The sequence below is a fragment of the Lampetra planeri genome, chromosome 40 (genome assembly GCF_965212315.1).
Source record: "Lampetra planeri chromosome 40, kcLamPlan1.2.h2, whole genome shotgun sequence".
Lineage (NCBI taxonomy): Eukaryota > Metazoa > Chordata > Hyperoartia > Petromyzontiformes > Petromyzontidae > Lampetra > Lampetra planeri.
The window spans coordinates 7,888,196-7,909,827 of record NC_136146.1 but is presented as its reverse complement, the minus strand read 5'-3'; the positions used below and the strand labels follow the sequence as shown (position 1 = coordinate 7,909,827).

At 42.7% G+C, this 21,632-nt stretch overlaps 20 non-coding genes across 20 annotated transcripts; all 20 read right to left on the bottom strand.

The window, feature by feature from the left end:
* Window positions 1-6: 6 nt before the first annotated feature.
* On the bottom strand, window positions 7-122 carry LOC144731927 (U5 spliceosomal RNA). Its single transcript, XR_013588077.1, has one exon. It is a non-coding gene; the product is annotated as a U5 spliceosomal RNA (small nuclear RNA).
* Window positions 123-477: 355 nt separating this feature from the next.
* On the bottom strand, window positions 478-593 carry LOC144731964 (U5 spliceosomal RNA). Its single transcript, XR_013588112.1, has one exon. It is a non-coding gene; the product is annotated as a U5 spliceosomal RNA (small nuclear RNA).
* Window positions 594-1,704: 1,111 nt separating this feature from the next.
* On the bottom strand, window positions 1,705-1,820 carry LOC144731901 (U5 spliceosomal RNA). Its single transcript, XR_013588051.1, has one exon. It is a non-coding gene; the product is annotated as a U5 spliceosomal RNA (small nuclear RNA).
* A 356-nt stretch (window positions 1,821-2,176) lies between these two features.
* Window positions 2,177-2,292, bottom strand: LOC144731929 (U5 spliceosomal RNA). Its single transcript, XR_013588079.1, has one exon. It is a non-coding gene; the product is annotated as a U5 spliceosomal RNA (small nuclear RNA).
* Window positions 2,293-2,647: 355 nt separating this feature from the next.
* LOC144731963 (U5 spliceosomal RNA) lies at window positions 2,648-2,763 on the bottom strand. Its single transcript, XR_013588111.1, has one exon. It is a non-coding gene; the product is annotated as a U5 spliceosomal RNA (small nuclear RNA).
* A 1,110-nt stretch (window positions 2,764-3,873) lies between these two features.
* Window positions 3,874-3,989, bottom strand: LOC144731938 (U5 spliceosomal RNA). The gene has a single exon (XR_013588088.1). It is a non-coding gene; the product is annotated as a U5 spliceosomal RNA (small nuclear RNA).
* A 355-nt stretch (window positions 3,990-4,344) lies between these two features.
* On the bottom strand, window positions 4,345-4,460 carry LOC144731962 (U5 spliceosomal RNA). The gene has a single exon (XR_013588110.1). It is a non-coding gene; the product is annotated as a U5 spliceosomal RNA (small nuclear RNA).
* Window positions 4,461-5,570: 1,110 nt separating this feature from the next.
* LOC144731925 (U5 spliceosomal RNA) lies at window positions 5,571-5,686 on the bottom strand. The gene has a single exon (XR_013588075.1). It is a non-coding gene; the product is annotated as a U5 spliceosomal RNA (small nuclear RNA).
* Window positions 5,687-6,041: 355 nt separating this feature from the next.
* LOC144731961 (U5 spliceosomal RNA) lies at window positions 6,042-6,157 on the bottom strand. Its single transcript, XR_013588109.1, has one exon. It is a non-coding gene; the product is annotated as a U5 spliceosomal RNA (small nuclear RNA).
* Window positions 6,158-7,268: 1,111 nt separating this feature from the next.
* Window positions 7,269-7,384, bottom strand: LOC144731900 (U5 spliceosomal RNA). Its single transcript, XR_013588050.1, has one exon. It is a non-coding gene; the product is annotated as a U5 spliceosomal RNA (small nuclear RNA).
* Window positions 7,385-7,739: 355 nt separating this feature from the next.
* LOC144731928 (U5 spliceosomal RNA) lies at window positions 7,740-7,854 on the bottom strand. The gene has a single exon (XR_013588078.1). It is a non-coding gene; the product is annotated as a U5 spliceosomal RNA (small nuclear RNA).
* Window positions 7,855-8,964: 1,110 nt separating this feature from the next.
* Window positions 8,965-9,080, bottom strand: LOC144731899 (U5 spliceosomal RNA). Its single transcript, XR_013588049.1, has one exon. It is a non-coding gene; the product is annotated as a U5 spliceosomal RNA (small nuclear RNA).
* Window positions 9,081-9,435: 355 nt separating this feature from the next.
* LOC144731960 (U5 spliceosomal RNA) lies at window positions 9,436-9,551 on the bottom strand. The gene has a single exon (XR_013588108.1). It is a non-coding gene; the product is annotated as a U5 spliceosomal RNA (small nuclear RNA).
* Window positions 9,552-10,662: 1,111 nt separating this feature from the next.
* Window positions 10,663-10,778, bottom strand: LOC144731898 (U5 spliceosomal RNA). Its single transcript, XR_013588048.1, has one exon. It is a non-coding gene; the product is annotated as a U5 spliceosomal RNA (small nuclear RNA).
* A 355-nt stretch (window positions 10,779-11,133) lies between these two features.
* On the bottom strand, window positions 11,134-11,249 carry LOC144731959 (U5 spliceosomal RNA). Its single transcript, XR_013588107.1, has one exon. It is a non-coding gene; the product is annotated as a U5 spliceosomal RNA (small nuclear RNA).
* Window positions 11,250-12,360: 1,111 nt separating this feature from the next.
* LOC144731897 (U5 spliceosomal RNA) lies at window positions 12,361-12,476 on the bottom strand. The gene has a single exon (XR_013588047.1). It is a non-coding gene; the product is annotated as a U5 spliceosomal RNA (small nuclear RNA).
* Window positions 12,477-12,830: 354 nt separating this feature from the next.
* On the bottom strand, window positions 12,831-12,946 carry LOC144731911 (U5 spliceosomal RNA). The gene has a single exon (XR_013588061.1). It is a non-coding gene; the product is annotated as a U5 spliceosomal RNA (small nuclear RNA).
* A 1,111-nt stretch (window positions 12,947-14,057) lies between these two features.
* Window positions 14,058-14,173, bottom strand: LOC144731896 (U5 spliceosomal RNA). Its single transcript, XR_013588046.1, has one exon. It is a non-coding gene; the product is annotated as a U5 spliceosomal RNA (small nuclear RNA).
* Window positions 14,174-15,287: 1,114 nt separating this feature from the next.
* LOC144731921 (U5 spliceosomal RNA) lies at window positions 15,288-15,403 on the bottom strand. The gene has a single exon (XR_013588071.1). It is a non-coding gene; the product is annotated as a U5 spliceosomal RNA (small nuclear RNA).
* Window positions 15,404-16,516: 1,113 nt separating this feature from the next.
* LOC144731909 (U5 spliceosomal RNA) lies at window positions 16,517-16,632 on the bottom strand. Its single transcript, XR_013588059.1, has one exon. It is a non-coding gene; the product is annotated as a U5 spliceosomal RNA (small nuclear RNA).
* Between the last annotated feature and the right edge of the window lie 5,000 nt (window positions 16,633-21,632).

Below are 21,632 nucleotides of genomic sequence, written 5' to 3'. Positions count from 1 at the left end.
AAGGAAACCCTGCCAGAGCAGGGTTACGAAAAATAGTTTAAGACTCACTCGAGTGTTCCTCTCCACAGAAATCTTTAGTAAAAGGCGAAAGATTTATTCGCTCTGAAGAGAAACCAGAGTAAAGTTTAGTTCCATCATTCGTATGTACTTATCAGAGCACCCTCTCCATTTATCCTATGGGACCTGTTCTTCGCGACTTTAGTAAAATAAAAACGTCCTTTGATACAACTTTAAATCAGTGATTAATTAATTGCCATTAATGTTTTTACACGAGGGTTACTCAAGTAAAGGAGGGGGACAGGGGATGGACCCTTAACTGCAATACACCCATCTTTGGAGTGAGACGGAAACGGCTAGTCAAATAATAAATAGCTGCATAAAGTTGTCGCCATGAACACAAAGTGTCCCACTCCTCTCTTTACATGACGTGAAGCACCCGCACCAAGTACCCTCAATCTTTTTTTTATTTCAAAGGAAACCCTGCCAGAGCAGGGTTACGAAAAATAGTTTAAGACTCTTTAGAGTGTTCCTCTCCACGGAAATCTTTAGTAAAAGGCGAAAGATTTATTCGCTCTGAAGAGAAACCAGAGTAAAGTTTAGTTCCATCATTCGTATGTACTTATTGGAACACCCTCTCCATTTATCCTATGGGACCTGTTCTTCGCGACTTTAGTAAAATTACAATGTCCTTTGATACAACTTTAAATCAGTGATTATTTAATTTCCATTAATGTTTTTAAACGAGGGTTACTCAAGTAAAGGTAATAGTATACTGCACATAGTTTACTTCGCATTGTGTTCATTGTACATAATTACAGTATTGGACCAATGGCGGACCCGTAAACATGGCCCAATAACTTGGTCAGCATCCGTTAGGTTTTTTAAATAAAGTCTCTTTTAATAAATATACTTGAATAAATATACTGTATCGTCATTTATTATGTGTATTATACATACCAACTGTGATCTATTATCTACATATGGCACTGCATGTTTTCTTTAAACATACGCCTTTTGCCCGTCCAAGGACAAGTGTATTGCAGTAAATCTGAAACTGGCAAGTGAAAAGCAGACGGCGACGTGCTATTCATTGCATTAATGCGTGTGCAATTTGTAAAGGCGCGGTGACACAGACCTATTCCATTTTACGGTTATAATCCGTTGTTCATCATGACGTCCTTTTTACTTTGATGTCTCAACAGCATTACGGAGATCGCGTGACGTGAGGGTTCTGCCTTTGTAGTGAGGGTTGTAAGTTGACGCCGAGGAGAGGAGGCCCCTTGGCTCCCCATGTGGAGTGACGTCAACCGCTAATAATTATGAATGGGGGGGGAGGTGTCCATTTGGAGGATGTCAGCTGCTCTTGAAAATTAATGAGGGGGGCTGGTCGATGTGGAGTGACGTTACGAGAGTTAAGGACAGACATTACTGGGTGATTATAGTAGGTATTCGAGGAGGGGTGCGTCAAGCGTATGTATGGAGGTTGGGGGGGGTGTAAAAAGTACGCCTGCATCCAGAGAGGGGGACAGGGAATGGACCCGTAACTGCAATACACCCATCCTTGGAGTGAGTCGGAGATGGCTAGTCAGATAATAAATAGCTGCATAAAGTTGTCGCCATGAACACAAAGTGTCCCACCCCTCTCTTTACATGACGTGACGCACCCATATCCAGCAAACCTCAATCTTTTTTATTTTAAAGGAAACCCTGCCAGAGCAGGGTTACGAAAAATAGTTTAAGACTCACTCGAGTGTTCCTCTCCACGGAAATCTTTAGTAAAAGGCGAAAGATTTATTCGCTCTGAAGAGAAACCAGAGTAAAGTTTAGTTCCATCATTCGTATGTACTTATCAGAGCACCCTCTCCATTTATCCTATGGGACCTGTTCTTCGCGACTTGAGTAAAATAAAAACGTCCTTTGATACAACTTTAAATCAGTGATTAATTAATTTCCATTAATGTTTTTACACGAGGGTTACTCAAGTAAAGGAGGGGGACAGGGGATGGACCCTTAACTGCAATACACCCATCTTTGGAGTGAGACGGAAACGGCTAGTCAAATAATAAATAGCTGCATAAAGTTGTCGCCATGAACACAAAGTGTCCCACCCCTCTCTTTACATGACGTGAAGCACCCGCACCAAGTTCCCTCAATCTTTTTTTTTATTTCAAAGGAAACCCTGCCAGAGCAGGGTTACGAAAAATAGTTTAAGACTCATTAGAGTGTTCCTCTCCACGGAAATCTTTAGTAAAAGGCGAAATATTTATTCGCTCTGAAGAGAAACCAGAGTAAAGTTTAGTTCCATCATTCGTATGTACTTATCGGAGCACCCTCTCCATTTATCCTATGGGACCTGTTCTTCGCGACTTTAGTAAAATAAAAACGTCCTTTGATACAACTTTAAATCAGTGATTAATTAATTGCCATTAATGTTTTTACACGAGGGTTACTCAAGTAAAGGAGGGGGACAGGGGATGGACCCTTAACTGCAATACACCCATCTTTGGAGTGAGACGGAAACGGCTAGTCAAATAATAAATAGCTGCATAAAGTTGTCGCCATGAACACAAAGTGTCCCACTCCTCTCTTTACATGACGTGAAGCACCCGCACCAAGTACCCTCAATCTTTTTTTTATTTCAAAGGAAACCCTGCCAGAGCAGGGTTACGAAAAATAGTTTAAGACTCTTTAGAGTGTTCCTCTCCACGGAAATCTTTAGTAAAAGGCGAAAGATTTATTCGCTCTGAAGAGAAACCAGAGTAAAGTTTAGTTCCATCATTCGTATGTACTTATTGGAACACCCTCTCCATTTATCCTATGGGACCTGTTCTTCGCGACTTTAGTAAAATTACAATGTCCTTTGATACAACTTTAAATCAGTGATTATTTAATTTCCATTAATGTTTTTAAACGAGGGTTACTCAAGTAAAGGTAATAGTATACTGCACATAGTTTACTTCGCATTGTGTTCATTGTACATAATTACAGTATTGGACCAATGGCGGACCCGTAAACATGGCCCAATAACTTGGTCAGCATCCGTTAGGTTTTTTAAATAAAGTCTCTTTTAATAAATATACTTGAATAAATATACTGTATCGTCATTTTTTATGTGTATTATACATACCAACTGTCATCTATTATCTACATATGGCACTGCATGTTTTCTTTAAACATACGCCTTTTGCCCGTCCAAGGACAAGTGTATTGCAGTAAATCTGAAACTGGCAAGTGAAAAGCAGACGGCGACGTGCTATTCATTGCATTAATGCGTGTGCAATTTGTAAAGGCGCGGTGACACAGACCTATTCCATTTTACGGTTATAATCCCTTGTTCATCATGACGTCCTTTTTACTTTGATGTCTCAACAGCATTACGGAGATCGCGTGACGTGAGGGTTCTGCCTTTGTAGTGAGGGTTGTAAGTTGACGCCGAGGAGAGGAGGACCCTTGGCTCCCCATGTGGAGTGACGTCAGCCGCTAAAAATTATGAATGGGGGGGGGGTCCATTTGGAGGATGTCACCTGCTCTTGAAAAATAATGAGGGGGGCTGGTCGATGTGGAGTGACGTTATGAGAGTTAAGGACAGACATTACTGGGTGATTATAGTAGGTATTCGAGGAGGGGTGCGTCAAGCATATGTATGGAGGTTGGGGGGGGGTGTAAAAAGTACGCCTGCATCCAGAGAGGGGGACAGGGGATGGACCCGTAACTGCAATACACCCATCCTTGGAGTGAGTCGGAGATGGCTAGTCAGATAATAAATAGCTGCATAAAGTTGTCGCCATGAACACAAAGTGTCCCACCCCTCTCTTTACATGACGTGACGCACCCATATCCAGCAAACCTCAATCTTTTTTTATTTTAAAGGAAACCCTGCCAGAGCAGGGTTACGAAAAATAGTTTAAGACTCACTCGAGTGTTCCTCTCCACGGAAAACTTTAGTAAAAGGCGAAAGATTTATTCGCTCTGAAGAGAAACCAGAGTAAAGTTTAGTTCCATCATTCGTATGTACTTATCAGAGCACCCTCTCCATTTATCCTATGGGACCTGTTCTTCGCGACTTGAGTAAAATAAAAACGTCCTTTGATACAACTTTAAATCAGTGATTAATTAATTTCCATTAATGTTTTTACACGAGGGTTACTCAAGTAAAGGAGGGGGACAGGGGATGGACCCTTAACTGCAATACACCCATCTTTGGAGTGAGACGGAAACGGCTAGTCAAATAATAAATAGCTGCATAAAGTTGTCGCCATGAACACAAAGTGTCCCACTCCTCTCTTTACATGACGTGAAGCACCCGCACCAAGTACCCTCAATCTTTTTTTTATTTCAAAGGAAACCCTGCCAGAGCAGGGTTACGAAAAATAGTTTAAGACTCTTTAGAGTGTTCCTCTCCACGGAAATCTTTAGTAAAAGGCGAAAGATTTATTCGCTCTGAAGAGAAACCAGAGTAAAGTTTAGTTCCATCATTCGTATGTACTTATTGGAACACCCTCTCCATTTATCCTATGGGACCTGTTCTTCGCGACTTTAGTAAAATTACAATGTCCTTTGATACAACTTTAAATCAGTGATTATTTAATTTCCATTAATGTTTTTAAACGAGGGTTACTCAAGTAAAGGTAATAGTATACTGCACATAGTTTACTTCGCATTGTGTTCATTGTACATAATTACAGTATTGGACCAATGGCGGACCCGTAAACATGGCCCAATAACTTGGTCAGCATCCGTTAGGTTTTTTAAATAAAGTCTCTTTTAATAAATATACTTGAATAAATATACTGTATCGTCATTTATTATGTGTATTATACATACCAACTGTGATCTATTATCTACATATGGCACTGCATGTTTTCTTTAAACATACGCCTTTTGCCCGTCCAAGGACAAGTGTATTGCAGTAAATCTGAAACTGGCAAGTGAAAAGCAGACGGCGACGTGCTATTCATTGCATTAATGCGTGTGCAATTTGTAAAGGCGCGGTGACACAGACCTATTCCATTTTACGGTTATAATCCGTTGTTCATCATGACGTCCTTTTTACTTTGATGTCTCAACAGCATTACGGAGATCGCGTGACGTGAGGGTTCTGCCTTTGTAGTGAGGGTTGTAAGTTGACGCCGAGGAGAGGAGGCCCCTTGGCTCCCCATGTGGAGTGACGTCAACCGCTAATAATTATGAATGGGGGGGAGGTGTCCATTTGGAGGATGTCAGCTGCTCTTGAAAATTAATGAGGGGGGCTGGTCGATGTGGAGTGACGTTACGAGAGTTAAGGACAGACATTACTGGGTGATTATAGTAGGTATTCGAGGAGGGGTGCGTCAAGCGTATGTATGGAGGTTGGGGGGGGTGTAAAAAGTACGCCTGCATCCAGAGAGGGGGACAGGGAATGGACCCGTAACTGCAATACACCCATCCTTGGAGTGAGTCGGAGATGGCTAGTCAGATAATAAATAGCTGCATAAAGTTGTCGCCATGAACACAAAGTGTCCCACCCCTCTCTTTACATGACGTGACGCACCCATATCCAGCAAACCTCAATCTTTTTTATTTTAAAGGAAACCCTGCCAGAGCAGGGTTACGAAAAATAGTTTAAGACTCACTCGAGTGTTCCTCTCCACAGAAATCTTTAGTAAAAGGCGAAAGATTTATTCGCTCTGAAGAGAAACCAGAGTAAAGTTTAGTTCCATCATTCGTATGTACTTATCAGAGCACCCTCTCCATTTATCCTATGGGACCTGTTCTTCGCGACTTTAGTAAAATAAAAACGTCCTTTGATACAACTTTAAATCAGTGATTAATTAATTGCCATTAATGTTTTTACACGAGGGTTACTCAAGTAAAGGAGGGGGACAGGGGATGGACCCTTAACTGCAATACACCCATCTTTGGAGTGAGACGGAAACGGCTAGTCAAATAATAAATAGCTGCATAAAGTTGTCGCCATGAACACAAAGTGTCCCACTCCTCTCTTTACATGACGTGAAGCACCCGCACCAAGTACCCTCAATCTTTTTTTTATTTCAAAGGAAACCCTGCCAGAGCAGGGTTACGAAAAATAGTTTAAGACTCTTTAGAGTGTTCCTCTCCACGGAAATCTTTAGTAAAAGGCGAAAGATTTATTCGCTCTGAAGAGAAACCAGAGTAAAGTTTAGTTCCATCATTCGTATGTACTTATTGGAACACCCTCTCCATTTATCCTATGGGACCTGTTCTTCGCGACTTTAGTAAAATTACAATGTCCTTTGATACAACTTTAAATCAGTGATTATTTAATTTCCATTAATGTTTTTAAACGAGGGTTACTCAAGTAAAGGTAATAGTATACTGCACATAGTTTACTTCGCATTGTGTTCATTGTACATAATTACAGTATTGGACCAATGGCGGACCCGTAAACATGGCCCAATAACTTGGTCAGCATCCGTTAGGTTTTTTAAATAAAGTCTCTTTTAATAAATATACTTGAATAAATATACTGTATCGTCATTTATTATGTGTATTATACATACCAACTGTGATCTATTATCTACATATGGCACTGCATGTTTTCTTTAAACATACGCCTTTTGCCCGTCCAAGGACAAGTGTATTGCAGTAAATCTGAAACTGGCAAGTGAAAAGCAGACGGCGACGTGCTATTCATTGCATTAATGCGTGTGCAATTTGTAAAGGCGCGGTGACACAGACCTATTCCATTTTACGGTTATAATCCGTTGTTCATCATGACGTCCTTTTTACTTTGATGTCTCAACAGCATTACGGAGATCGCGTGACGTGAGGGTTCTGCCTTTGTAGTGAGGGTTGTAAGTTGACGCCGAGGAGAGGAGGCCCCTTGGCTCCCCATGTGGAGTGACGTCAACCGCTAATAATTATGAATGGGGGGGGAGGTGTCCATTTGGAGGATGTCAGCTGCTCTTGAAAATTAATGAGGGGGGCTGGTCGATGTGGAGTGACGTTACGAGAGTTAAGGACAGACATTACTGGGTGATTATAGTAGGTATTCGAGGAGGGGTGCGTCAAGCGTATGTATGGAGGTTGGGGGGGGTGTAAAAAGTACGCCTGCATCCAGAGAGGGGGACAGGGAATGGACCCGTAACTGCAATACACCCATCCTTGGAGTGAGTCGGAGATGGCTAGTCAGATAATAAATAGCTGCATAAAGTTGTCGCCATGAACACAAAGTGTCCCACCCCTCTCTTTACATGACGTGACGCACCCATATCCAGCAAACCTCAATCTTTTTTATTTTAAAGGAAACCCTGCCAGAGCAGGGTTACGAAAAATAGTTTAAGACTCACTCGAGTGTTCCTCTCCACGGAAATCTTTAGTAAAAGGCGAAAGATTTATTCGCTCTGAAGAGAAACCAGAGTAAAGTTTAGTTCCATCATTCGTATGTACTTATCAGAGCACCCTCTCCATTTATCCTATGGGACCTGTTCTTCGCGACTTTAGTAAAATAAAAACGTCCTTTGATACAACTTTAAATCAGTGATTAATTAATTGCCATTAATGTTTTTACACGAGGGTTACTCAAGTAAAGGAGGGGGACAGGGGATGGACCCTTAACTGCAATACACCCATCTTTGGAGTGAGACGGAAACGGCTAGTCAAATAATAAATAGCTGCATAAAGTTGTCGCCATGAACACAAAGTGTCCCACTCCTCTCTTTACATGACGTGAAGCACCCGCACCAAGTACCCTCAATCTTTTTTTTATTTCAAAGGAAACCCTGCCAGAGCAGGTTACGAAAAATAGTTTAAGACTCTTTAGAGTGTTCCTCTCCACGGAAATCTTTAGTAAAAGGCGAAAGATTTATTCGCTCTGAAGAGAAACCAGAGTAAAGTTTAGTTCCATCATTCGTATGTACTTATTGGAACACCCTCTCCATTTATCCTATGGGACCTGTTCTTCGCGACTTTAGTAAAATTACAATGTCCTTTGATACAACTTTAAATCAGTGATTATTTAATTTCCATTAATGTTTTTAAACGAGGGTTACTCAAGTAAAGGTAATAGTATACTGCACATAGTTTACTTCGCATTGTGTTCATTGTACATAATTACAGTATTGGACCAATGGCGGACCCGTAAACATGGCCCAATAACTTGGTCAGCATCCGTTAGGTTTTTTAAATAAAGTCTCTTTTAATAAATATACTTGAATAAATATACTGTATCGTCATTTATTATGTGTATTATACATACCAACTGTGATCTATTATCTACATATGGCACTGCATGTTTTCTTTAAACATACGCCTTTTGCCCGTCCAAGGACAAGTGTATTGCAGTAAATCTGAAACTGGCAAGTGAAAAGCAGACGGCGACGTGCTATTCATTGCATTAATGCGTGTGCAATTTGTAAAGGCGCGGTGACACAGACCTATTCCATTTTACGGTTATAATCCGTTGTTCATCATGACGTCCTTTTTACTTTGATGTCTCAACAGCATTACGGAGATCGCGTGACGTGAGGGTTCTGCCTTTGTAGTGAGGGTTGTAAGTTGACGCCGAGGAGAGGAGGCCCCTTGGCTCCCCATGTGGAGTGACGTCAACCGCTAATAATTATGAATGGGGGGGAGGTGTCCATTTGGAGGATGTCAGCTGCTCTTGAAAATTAATGAGGGGGGCTGGTCGATGTGGAGTGACGTTACGAGAGTTAAGGACAGACATTACTGGGTGATTATAGTAGGTATTCGAGGAGGGGTGCGTCAAGCGTATGTATGGAGGTTGGGGGGGGTGTAAAAAGTACGCCTGCATCCAGAGAGGGGGACAGGGAATGGACCCGTAACTGCAATACACCCATCCTTGGAGTGAGTCGGAGATGGCTAGTCAGATAATAAATAGCTGCATAAAGTTGTCGCCATGAACACAAAGTGTCCCACCCCTCTCTTTACATGACGTGACGCACCCATATCCAGCAAACCTCAATCTTTTTTATTTTAAAGGAAACCCTGCCAGAGCAGGGTTACGAAAAATAGTTTAAGACTCACTCGAGTGTTCCTCTCCACGGAAATCTTTAGTAAAAGGCGAAAGATTTATTCGCTCTGAAGAGAAACCAGAGTAAAGTTTAGTTCCATCATTCGTATGTACTTATCAGAGCACCCTCTCCATTTATCCTATGGGACCTGTTCTTCGCGACTTTAGTAAAATAAAAACGTCCTTTGATACAACTTTAAATCAGTGATTAATTAATTGCCATTAATGTTTTTACACGAGGGTTACTCAAGTAAAGGAGGGGGACAGGGGATGGACCCTTAACTGCAATACACCCATCTTTGGAGTGAGACGGAAACGGCTAGTCAAATAATAAATAGCTGCATAAAGTTGTCGCCATGAACACAAAGTGTCCCACTCCTCTCTTTACATGACGTGAAGCACCCGCACCAAGTACCCTCAATCTTTTTTTTATTTCAAAGGAAACCCTGCCAGAGCAGGGTTACGAAAAATAGTTTAAGACTCTTTAGAGTGTTCCTCTCCACGGAAATCTTTAGTAAAAGGCGAAAGATTTATTCGCTCTGAAGAGAAACCAGAGTAAAGTTTAGTTCCATCATTCGTATGTACTTATTGGAACACCCTCTCCATTTATCCTATGGGACCTGTTCTTCGCGACTTTAGTAAAATTACAATGTCCTTTGATACAACTTTAAATCAGTGATTATTTAATTTCCATTAATGTTTTTAAACGAGGGTTACTCAAGTAAAGGTAATAGTATACTGCACATAGTTTACTTCGCATTGTGTTCATTGTACATAATTACAGTATTGGACCAATGGCGGACCCGTAAACATGGCCCAATAACTTGGTCAGCATCCGTTAGGTTTTTTAAATAAAGTCTCTTTTAATAAATATACTTGAATAAATATACTGTATCGTCATTTATTATGTGTATTATACATACCAACTGTGATCTATTATCTACATATGGCACTGCATGTTTTCTTTAAACATACGCCTTTTGCCCGTCCAAGGACAAGTGTATTGCAGTAAATCTGAAACTGGCAAGTGAAAAGCAGACGGCGACGTGCTATTCATTGCATTAATGCGTGTGCAATTTGTAAAGGCGCGGTGACACAGACCTATTCCATTTTACGGTTATAATCCGTTGTTCATCATGACGTCCTTTTTACTTTGATGTCTCAACAGCATTACGGAGATCGCGTGACGTGAGGGTTCTGCCTTTGTAGTGAGGGTTGTAAGTTGACGCCGAGGAGAGGAGGCCCCTTGGCTCCCCATGTGGAGTGACGTCAACCGCTAATAATTATGAATGGGGGGGGAGGTGTCCATTTGGAGGATGTCAGCTGCTCTTGAAAATTAATGAGGGGGGCTGGTCGATGTGGAGTGACGTTACGAGAGTTAAGGACAGACATTACTGGGTGATTATAGTAGGTATTCGAGGAGGGGTGCGTCAAGCGTATGTATGGAGGTTGGGGGGGGTGTAAAAAGTACGCCTGCATCCAGAGAGGGGGACAGGGAATGGACCCGTAACTGCAATACACCCATCCTTGGAGTGAGTCGGAGATGGCTAGTCAGATAATAAATAGCTGCATAAAGTTGTCGCCATGAACACAAAGTGTCCCACCCCTCTCTTTACATGACGTGACGCACCCATATCCAGCAAACCTCAATCTTTTTTATTTTAAAGGAAACCCTGCCAGAGCAGGGTTACGAAAAATAGTTTAAGACTCACTCGAGTGTTCCTCTCCACGGAAATCTTTAGTAAAAGGCGAAAGATTTATTCGCTCTGAAGAGAAACCAGAGTAAAGTTTAGTTCCATCATTCGTATGTACTTATCAGAGCACCCTCTCCATTTATCCTATGGGACCTGTTCTTCGCGACTTTAGTAAAATAAAAACGTCCTTTGATACAACTTTAAATCAGTGATTAATTAATTGCCATTAATGTTTTTACACGAGGGTTACTCAAGTAAAGGAGGGGGACAGGGGATGGACCCTTAACTGCAATACACCCATCTTTGGAGTGAGACGGAAACGGCTAGTCAAATAATAAATAGCTGCATAAAGTTGTCGCCATGAACACAAAGTGTCCCACTCCTCTCTTTACATGACGTGAAGCACCCGCACCAAGTACCCTCAATCTTTTTTTTATTTCAAAGGAAACCCTGCCAGAGCAGGGTTACGAAAAATAGTTTAAGACTCTTTAGAGTGTTCCTCTCCACGGAAATCTTTAGTAAAAGGCGAAAGATTTATTCGCTCTGAAGAGAAACCAGAGTAAAGTTTAGTTCCATCATTCGTATGTACTTATTGGAACACCCTCTCCATTTATCCTATGGGACCTGTTCTTCGCGACTTTAGTAAAATTACAATGTCCTTTGATACAACTTTAAATCAGTGATTATTTAATTTCCATTAATGTTTTTAAACGAGGGTTACTCAAGTAAAGGTAATAGTATACTGCACATAGTTTACTTCGCATTGTGTTCATTGTACATAATTACAGTATTGGACCAATGGCGGACCCGTAAACATGGCCCAATAACTTGGTCAGCATCCGTTAGGTTTTTTAAATAAAGTCTCTTTTAATAAATATACTTGAATAAATATACTGTATCGTCATTTATTATGTGTATTATACATACCAACTGTGATCTATTATCTACATATGGCACTGCATGTTTTCTTTAAACATACGCCTTTTGCCCGTCCAAGGACAAGTGTATTGCAGTAAATCTGAAACTGGCAAGTGAAAAGCAGACGGCGACGTGCTATTCATTGCATTAATGCGTGTGCAATTTGTAAAGGCGCGGTGACACAGACCTATTCCATTTTACGGTTATAATCCGTTGTTCATCATGACGTCCTTTTTACTTTGATGTCTCAACAGCATTACGGAGATCGCGTGACGTGAGGGTTCTGCCTTTGTAGTGAGGGTTGTAAGTTGACGCCGAGGAGAGGAGGCCCCTTGGCTCCCCATGTGGAGTGACGTCAACCGCTAATAATTATGAATGGGGGGGGAGGTGTCCATTTGGAGGATGTCAGCTGCTCTTGAAAATTAATGAGGGGGGCTGGTCGATGTGGAGTGACGTTACGAGAGTTAAGGACAGACATTACTGGGTGATTATAGTAGGTATTCGAGGAGGGGTGCGTCAAGCGTATGTATGGAGGTTGGGGGGGGTGTAAAAAGTACGCCTGCATCCAGAGAGGGGGACAGGGAATGGACCCGTAACTGCAATACACCCATCCTTGGAGTGAGTCGGAGATGGCTAGTCAGATAATAAATAGCTGCATAAAGTTGTCGCCATGAACACAAAGTGTCCCACCCCTCTCTTTACATGACGTGACGCACCCATATCCAGCAAACCTCAATCTTTTTTATTTTAAAGGAAACCCTGCCAGAGCAGGGTTACGAAAAATAGTTTAAGACTCACTCGAGTGTTCCTCTCCACGGAAATCTTTAGTAAAAGGCGAAAGATTTATTCGCTCTGAAGAGAAACCAGAGTAAAGTTTAGTTCCATCATTCGTATGTACTTATCAGAGCACCTTCTCCATTTATCCTATGGGACCTGTTCTTCGCGACTTAAGTAAAATAAAAACGTCCTTTGATACAACTTTAAATCAGTGATTAATTAATTTCCATTAATGTTTTTACACGAGGGTTACTCAAGTAAAGGAGGGGGACAGGGGATGGACCCTTAACTGTAATACACCCATCTTTGGAGTGAGACGGAGACGGCTAGTCAAATAATAAATAGCTGCATAAAGTTGTCGCCATGAACACAAAGTGTCCCACCCCTCTCTTAACATGACGTGAAGCACCCGCACCAAGTTCACTCAATCTTTTTTTATTTCAAAGGAAACCCTGCCAGAGCAGGGTTATGAAAAATAGTTTAAGACTCATTAGAGTGTTCCTCTCCACGGAAATCTTTAGTAAAAGGCGAAAGATTTATTCGCTCTGAAGAGAAACCAGAGTAAAGTTTAGTTCCATCATTCGTATGTACTTATTGGAACACCCTCTCCATTTATCCTATGGGACCTGTTCTTCGCGACTTTAGTAAAATTACAACGTCCTTTGATACAACTTTAAATCAGTGACTATTTAATTTCCATTAATGTTTTTAAACGAGGGTTACTCAAGTAAAGGTAATAGTATACTGCACATAGTTTACTTCGCATTGTGTTCATTGTACATAATTACAGTATTGGACCAATGGCGGACCCGTAAACATGGCCCAATAACTTGGTCAGCATCCGTTAGGTTTTTTAAATAAAGTCTCTTTTAATAAATATACTTGAATAAATATACTGTATCGTCATTTATTATGTGTATTATACATACCAACTGTGATCTATTATCTACATATGGCACTGCATGTTTTCTTTAAACATACGCCTTTTGCCCGTCCAAGGACAAGTGTATTGCAGTAAATCTGAAACTGGCAAGTGAAAAGCAGACGGCGACGTGCTATTCATTGCATTAATGCGTGTGCAATTTGTAAAGGCGCGGTGACACAGACCTATTCCATTTTACGGTTATAATCCGTTGTTCATCATGACGTCCTTTTTACTTTGATGTCTCAACAGCATTACGGAGATCGCGTGACGTGAGGGTTCTGCCTTTGTAGTGAGGGTTGTAAGTTGACGCCGAGGAGAGGAGGCCCCTTGGCTCCCCATGTGGAGTGACGTCAACCGCTAATAATTATGAATGGGGGGGGAGGTGTCCATTTGGAGGATGTCAGCTGCTCTTGAAAATTAATGAGGGGGGCTGGTCGATGTGGAGTGACGTTACGAGAGTTAAGGACAGACATTACTGGGTGATTATAGTAGGTATTCGAGGAGGGGTGCGTCAAGCGTATGTATGGAGGTTGGGGGGGGTGTAAAAAGTACGCCTGCATCCAGAGAGGGGGACAGGGAATGGACCCGTAACTGCAATACACCCATCCTTGGAGTGAGTCGGAGATGGCTAGTCAGATAATAAATAGCTGCATAAAGTTGTCGCCATGAACACAAAGTGTCCCACCCCTCTCTTTACATGACGTGACGCACCCATATCCAGCAAACCTCAATCTTTTTTATTTTAAAGGAAACCCTGCCAGAGCAGGGTTACGAAAAATAGTTTAAGACTCACTCGAGTGTTCCTCTCCACGGAAATCTTTAGTAAAAGGCGAAAGATTTATTCGCTCTGAAGAGAAACCAGAGTAAAGTTTAGTTCCATCATTCGTATGTACTTATTGGAACACCCTCTCCATTTATCCTATGGGACCTGTTCTTCGCGACTTTAGTAAAATTACAACGTCCTTTGATACAACTTTAAATCAGTGACTATTTAATTTCCATTAATGTTTTTAAACGAGGGTTACTCAAGTAAAGGTAATAGTATACTGCACATAGTTTACTTCGCATTGTGTTCATTGTACATAATTACAGTATTGGACCAATGGCGGACCCGTAAACATGGCCCAATAACTTGGTCAGCATCCGTTAGGTTTTTTTAAATAAAGTCTCTTTTAATAAATATACTTGAATAAATATACTGTATCGTCATTTATTATGTGCATTATACATACCAACTGTCATCTATTATCTACATATGGCACTGCATGTTTTCTTTAAACATACGCCTTTTGCCCGTCCAAGGACAGGTGTATTGCAGTAAATCTGAAACTGGCAAGTGAAAAGCAGACGGCGACGTGCTATTCATTGCATTAATGCGTGTGCAATTTGTAAAGGCGCGGTGACACAGACCTATTCCATTTTACGGTTATAATCCGTTGTTCATCATGACGTCCTTTTTACTTTGATGTCTCAACAGCATTACGGAGATCGCGTGACGTGAGGGTTCTGCCTTTGTAGTGAGGGTTGTAAGTTGACGCCGAGGAGAGGAGGCCCCTTGGCTCCCCATGTGGAGTGACGTCAACCGCTAATAATTATGAATGGGGGGGAGGTGTCCATTTGGAGGATGTCAGCTGCTCTTGAAAATTAATGAGGGGGGCTGGTCGATGTGGAGTGACGTTACGAGAGTTAAGGACCGACATTACTGGGTGATTATAGTAGGTATTCGAGGAGGGGTGCGTCAAGCGTATGTATGGAGGTTGGGGGGGGGTGTAAAAAGTACGCCTGCATCCAGAGAGGGGGACAGGGAATGGACCCGTAACTGCAATACACCCATCCTTGGAGTGAGTCGGAGATGGCTAGTCAGATAATAAATAGCTGCATAAAGTTGTCGCCATGAACACAAAGTGTCCCACCCCTCTCTTTACATGACGTGAAGCACCCGCACCAAGTTCCCTCAATCTTTTTTTTTATTTCAAAGGAAACCCTGCCAGAGCAGGGTTATGAAAAATAGTTCAAGACTCATTAGAGTGTTCCTCTCCACGGAAATCTTTAGTAAAAGGCGAAAGATTTATTCGCTCTGAAGAGAAACCAGAGTAAAGTTTAGTTCCATCATTCGTATGTACTTATTGGAACACCCTCTCCATTTATCCTATGGGACCTGTTCTTCGCGACTTTAGTAAAATTAAAACGTCCTTTGATACAACTTTAAATCAGTGATTATTTAATTTCCATTAATGTTTTTAAACGAGGGTTACTCAAGTAAAGGTAATAGTATACTGCACATAGTTTACTTCGCATTGTGTTCATTGTACATAATTACAGTATTGGACCAATGGCGGACCCGTAAACATGGCCCAATAACTTGGTCAGCATCCGTTAGGTTTTTTTAAATAAAGTCTCTTTTAATAAATATACTTGAATAAATATACTGTATCGTCATTTATTATGTGTATTATACATACCAACTGTCATCTATTATCTACATATGGCACTGCATGTTTTCTTTAAACATACGCCTTTTGCCCGTCCAAGGACAGGTGTATTGCAGTAAATCTGAAACTGGCAAGTGAAAAGCAGACGGCGACGTGCTATTCATTGCATTAATGCGTGTGCAATTTGTAAAGGCGCGGTGACACAGACCTATTCCATTTTACGGTTATAATCCGTTGTTCATCATGACGTCCTTTTTACTTTGATGTCTCAACAGCATTACGGAGATCGCGTGACGTGAGGGTTCTGCCTTTGTAGTGAGGGTTGTAAGTTGACGCCGAGGAGAGGAGGCCCCTTGGCTCCCCATGTGGAGTGACGTCAACCGCTAATAATTATGAATGGGGGGGGAGGTGTCCATTTGGAGGATGTCAGCTGCTCTTGAAAATTAATGAGGGGGGCTGGTCGATGTGGAGTGACGTTACGAGAGTTAAGGACCGACATTACTGGGTGATTATAGTAGGTATTCGAGGAGGGGTGCGTCAAGCGTATGTATGGAGGTTGGGGGGGGTGTAAAAAGTACGCCTGCATCCAGAGAGGGGGACAGGGAATGGACCCGTAACTGCAATACACCCATCCTTGGAGTGAGTCGGAGATGGCTAGTCAGATAATAAATAGCTGCATAAAGTTGTCGCCATGAACACAAAGTGTCCCACCCCTCTCTTTACATGACGTGAAGCACCCGCACCAAGTTCCCTCAATCTTTTTTTTATTTCAAAGGAAACCCTGCCAGAGCAGGGTTACGAAAAATAGTTCAAGACTCATTAGAGTGTTCCTCTCCACGGAAATCTTTAGTAAAAGGCGAAAGATTTATTCGCTCTGAAGAGAAACCAGAGTAAAGTTTAGTTCCATCATTCGTATGTACTTATTGGAACACCCTCTCCATTTATCCTATGGGACCTGTTCTTCGCGACTTCAGTAAAATTAAAACGTCCTTTGATACAACTTTAAATCAGTGATTATTTAATTTCCATTAATGTTTTGACACGAGGGTTATTACAGTAAAGGTAATAGTATACTGCACATAGTATACTTCACATTGTGTTCATTGTTCATAATTACAGTATTGGACCAATGGAGGACCCGTAAACATGGCCCAATAACTTGGTCAGCATCCGTTAGCTTTTTAAAATACTGTATATTTAACAAATATATTTTAATAAATATACTGTATTGTCATTGATTATATGTATTATACATACCAACTGTCATCTATTATCTACATATGGCGCTACATGTTTTCTTTAAACACTAGCCTTTTGCCCATCCAAGGAAGGGTGTATTGCAGTAAATCCGAAACTTGCAAGCAAAAGCAGACCGCGACGTGATATTCATTGCATTAATGCGTGTGCAATTTGTAAGGGGGCGATGACACAGACCTATTTCATTTTAAGGTTATAATCCCTTGTTCATCATGACGTCCTTTTTACTCTGATGTCTCAATAGCGTTACGGAGATTGCGTGAGGTGAGGGTTCTGCATTTGTATTGAGGGTTGTAAGTTGACGCCGAGGAGAGGGGAGGGGGCCCCTTGGCACCCATGTGGAGTGACGTCAGCCGCTAATTATTATGGATGGGGGGGGTGTCCATTTGGAGGACGTCACCTGTTCATGATTATTAATGAGGGGGGCTGGTCGACGTGGAGTGACGTCACGCGCGGGACACAGACATTCTTGGCTCATGATTGTAGTAAACTAGCTTTACTACTCGGCTTTGCCCAGGACTTGGATTCACCATGCCCGTCCGCCTTTGTCTCCCCAGTAGTGATGTTCACACACCACGCCAGTTACTTGTTTGAGGCTGAGTCGACCTAGGGGAGGCCCAGGACCGGTTCAAATAATCGTCACCGGTGGTGGGCGTGAGCGAGAATTGAACTCGGGTCGCCGGGATCATAGCGCAGCACGCTAAGCACTACACTACCGCTCCCCCCACACCCACACATGCGCGCGCCCATAGGTACACATACACGCGCTTGCTGCAGACACACACAACTTTCAGGGTGTGTACGGCAGTAAACGACTGAAATAATAAACCACCTTAGACCTGCCACACATTTGTATTTCACTTTACCCGCGATCAGCAGGCACACTCCGTTACGCTTCCGCACACGGGTCACATGACAAATGTGACGTCACAGCTAACTTGCCGTGCAAAATATATGCATTATTGCGCCCCTCCCCCCCAAAATAAAAAAAAAAGTCTACTTTCATAATTTTTGCATGGTGTACAGTCTGGAAAGTACCCACATGGCAAATGTCAAGTTTGTTGCATGTCGGGAAGTAGGCTAAACATTTTGAACAGACACACATATTCACAACTTTGCCTTTTATATATGTAGGACTCGTACTGATGCGACAGCTTCTTTGTCTTTCTCGTCTTTTATTCACGCATATAGTTCACACCTCCTCATCATCACTCCATGCCTCTCCGTTCACTCGCTCCGCGACTTCGCTCGCTCTCTCTCTCTCTCTCCCCCAAGGTCCGTTACTCCGCTGCTACCCTACTCTGTACTCGCTCCGTCCACTGCTACCCTATCTGTATTCTCTCTATCCACTGCTACCGTACGCTGTATTTTCTCTATCCACTGCTACCCTATCTGTATTCTCTCTATCCACTGCTACCGTACGCTGTATTTTCTCTATCCACTGCTACCCTATCTGTATTCTCTCTGTCTACCTTTATCGTATCTATTCCTGCTCCCTGCTGCTCCGTCTCTGTCCTGGGCACCAACCACTCCAACTCCAACACCAACCAAGACTCCCGTCTCTCCGTTACGCTGTGCCTTTATACCCGAACCAATCAGCCCCAATTAATTATCTCATCCCCCGCTTCGCTACTCGCCCCCAGGCCCCCAGCCTCACGTGACCATGTTATCGCCGTCAGCCCGGCGCCAGTCATCAGCCACTCACCCTCCTGACTAATCACCGGCCTGCGTCCTCCGTTACCCTTTACACCTGTGGTGTCTCTTAATGACCTCCCCCTCAATGGCACACAACAACACTGTATGCTCAGTTGCCCGCATAGCAACAGAACGCGTGGCGCGTGACATTTCAAGTCCTACATATATATGGAGGTATATGCACACAGAGGCGGAGACAGGACACATGGATGTTAGCGTAGATACAATGAGATACACAGAGACACACGTCGTTGGAACACAGCAAGTGTCCTGCACATGTCCAAGGGACTTGCAGTAACTTCAAATATTACCCCCCCCCCCAGCCTTTTGTGCATTCTGGTTTCTGAAACGATCTTCCAATTTTATGGCCACATTAGTAAAATTAGGGGGTGTGGAGGAAATTTATCCAATTACCCCGCAGGGGTTTTTATACACGCGCTTTTTGTCCCCCCGGGCGCGACTCCGCAGTTACCCGAAACTGTTTGGCGAATATGAGTTGATGTCAAATCCTTTAATTATCCCCCCCCCGCACGAATGTACGTGTGCTTTTGTCTCCACTACACATTACCACGGACAAGTGAAGTTTCGCTGTAGTTCATTTCATGGAGTCGTGCTTTGTGATCATTGGTGGGTAGACCGTGTTAGTAACTGTGTCACGGTTGACGATAGCCCTCTGGCATTAGTCAGGGTTCACTAAAATAAAATTAACACTTGTCGAATACATCCAACACTAATTTCGTTCACAAAAATAACACCGATGCATCGCACTGGTCCACACATCCAACAACAAGAAACCCAAGCATCCACACATCAGAACACCCACACACAAAAGACCTCCTTACTCCATAGACTTTAACAGACTATTGGGGTAAGGGGCCATCCATTTAGTACGTACGCATGGAGGGGGTTAACCCAAATGCGTACGCTTGCGTATGGGGGGTCTACTGACAAATGTACTCATAGGAAACGGGGGGGGGGGGGGTGAAGCCTCGATAATAATTTGTCTACATTGGCCTTCAAATTAGTTAGATAGTCCGGCGGTGGACTGTTTGCTTAAACACGTTCATATTAATCCTTGATCGTTTCTGCGTGGATTAAATATCGGCCGTTCTATAGGATTCAGGGGGTGTAAAAAGTCCGCGTGCGTTCAGGAAGGGGGTTAGGGGTCAAGTTTTGACAGATTTCAGCGTGGCTACTAAATGGATGGCTCCTAAGTGCTAAGTGCTTGTTAGCGAGCACCTGTCGTCTGGCAACACGCGAAGCGATGGACATGTGGTCAACACCACGCCCGGCCGCCTTTGTCTCCCCAATTGCTGATATTTACACACGCGGCGCACCAGGTTACTCATTAAATCGTGAGTCTACCCAGGGATGGCCCAGAATCGGTTCAGATCCGTATTCGGTTATGGTTACTGGTTGTGCGCGTGAATCGAACTCAGGTCGACGGGGTCGGTCGCGCAGCGTCCCAACTATTGCGCCACCGCTCCCCAGAACCCACAAAGACAAAAATAACCCGTGTTGTATTCTAGATTAGAAGTTTTCGTGACTGTAATGAACCAAACTCTTTGTTTTTTCGGTAAAGTCACGTAGGTAAAAAATAATAAAAATGAAAACAGCTTTTTTTTAAATTGTGATTTCATTGAGTTGTTTTCATTTTACTTATTTTTTACCTACGCGACTTTACCTGGCCAACACCACGCCTGGCCGCATTTGTCTCTCCCCCTCCCAGTGGTGATGTTTACCCACCACCCCATACCAGGTACTCATGAGGCCGAGTAAACCTACACACACTCAAACACCAGACCGCACATCTCCCTCACACGCCGCAATTCTCACCTATCCAAGGCGGCTGGGGAATCCAGACGGTCGTCCCTCGCGTCTCGACTCACTGAACGAGGAGGAAGGTCTTGAAGAAAACCATGCCCGGCTCGCGTGTACGAATCGCCACGATTATTACTGCACAGCTTCTCACCCCCCCACGCTCCCCCTGTATGCGCCTTCGGGAAAGCGCGACAGTGCTCGTCCTGATTGTGTTTATTTATATTTTTAAAAAAGGCTTTAGGAGAAAGATGTGCGATCGACGAAGAGCCGTGAGATTGTCGATGTGCGTACAAAGTGGCGCCGTTATGTGTACAGGAAGAATCGAAGACAGTGGTGTGTGTTTAACATTACACAATGTCACTATAATTATCAAGTAGCTCGGAGTGTTAACTGCACCCCATGAAATATATCAGCAACTACACAACAGCTTGTAAAATAATTGTATACATTGGTTTCTTTTCACGAGTAAAACATCTCGAAATATGCGTCAGCACCTCTACCAATAACTATGACCACAACTATATTAATCTATAATAATTCAATAACTACACCAAGTATCTGTCTCCACCAAAACTATAACTATCGACCCTCTCAACTATCTATCGCCAAACGGTATCTCTATGCAAGCCATCTGTATCTATTCATGAGCACTGGTGTCTCTTATAAATGCAAATACATCTTTAGCAGTATCTCTTATTGTACCACATCTATTATACTCGACACATATCTACATTGGTGCCTGACAGTGATGTATTTCTTCACAAATTTTCCTAAGGTAACAGATATACCCCCATCCCTATGTCGAATGCATCTACATAATTCTATAACAATATTGTCTGCGACTCTACACATTCCTACAAGTCTCCACTTCCATAAGCCTACAGCAATATCTATATTACAGTACCCCGTTTCCCTTGTGTGCATAACCCTATCCATACATAACTTTACGCAAACCCTATCTCTGTCTGCACCAGCAGCTGCAACACATCTCTTAACCCAGTGTCCCCATGACTCTACACGTCACAATCTACATCCCACACGCAGGAACTACACGAGGCTGTCCTGTGTCCAACTCTATCCACGCATTGCTATTGCATCTCTTGCACACCACGTCTCTCAAT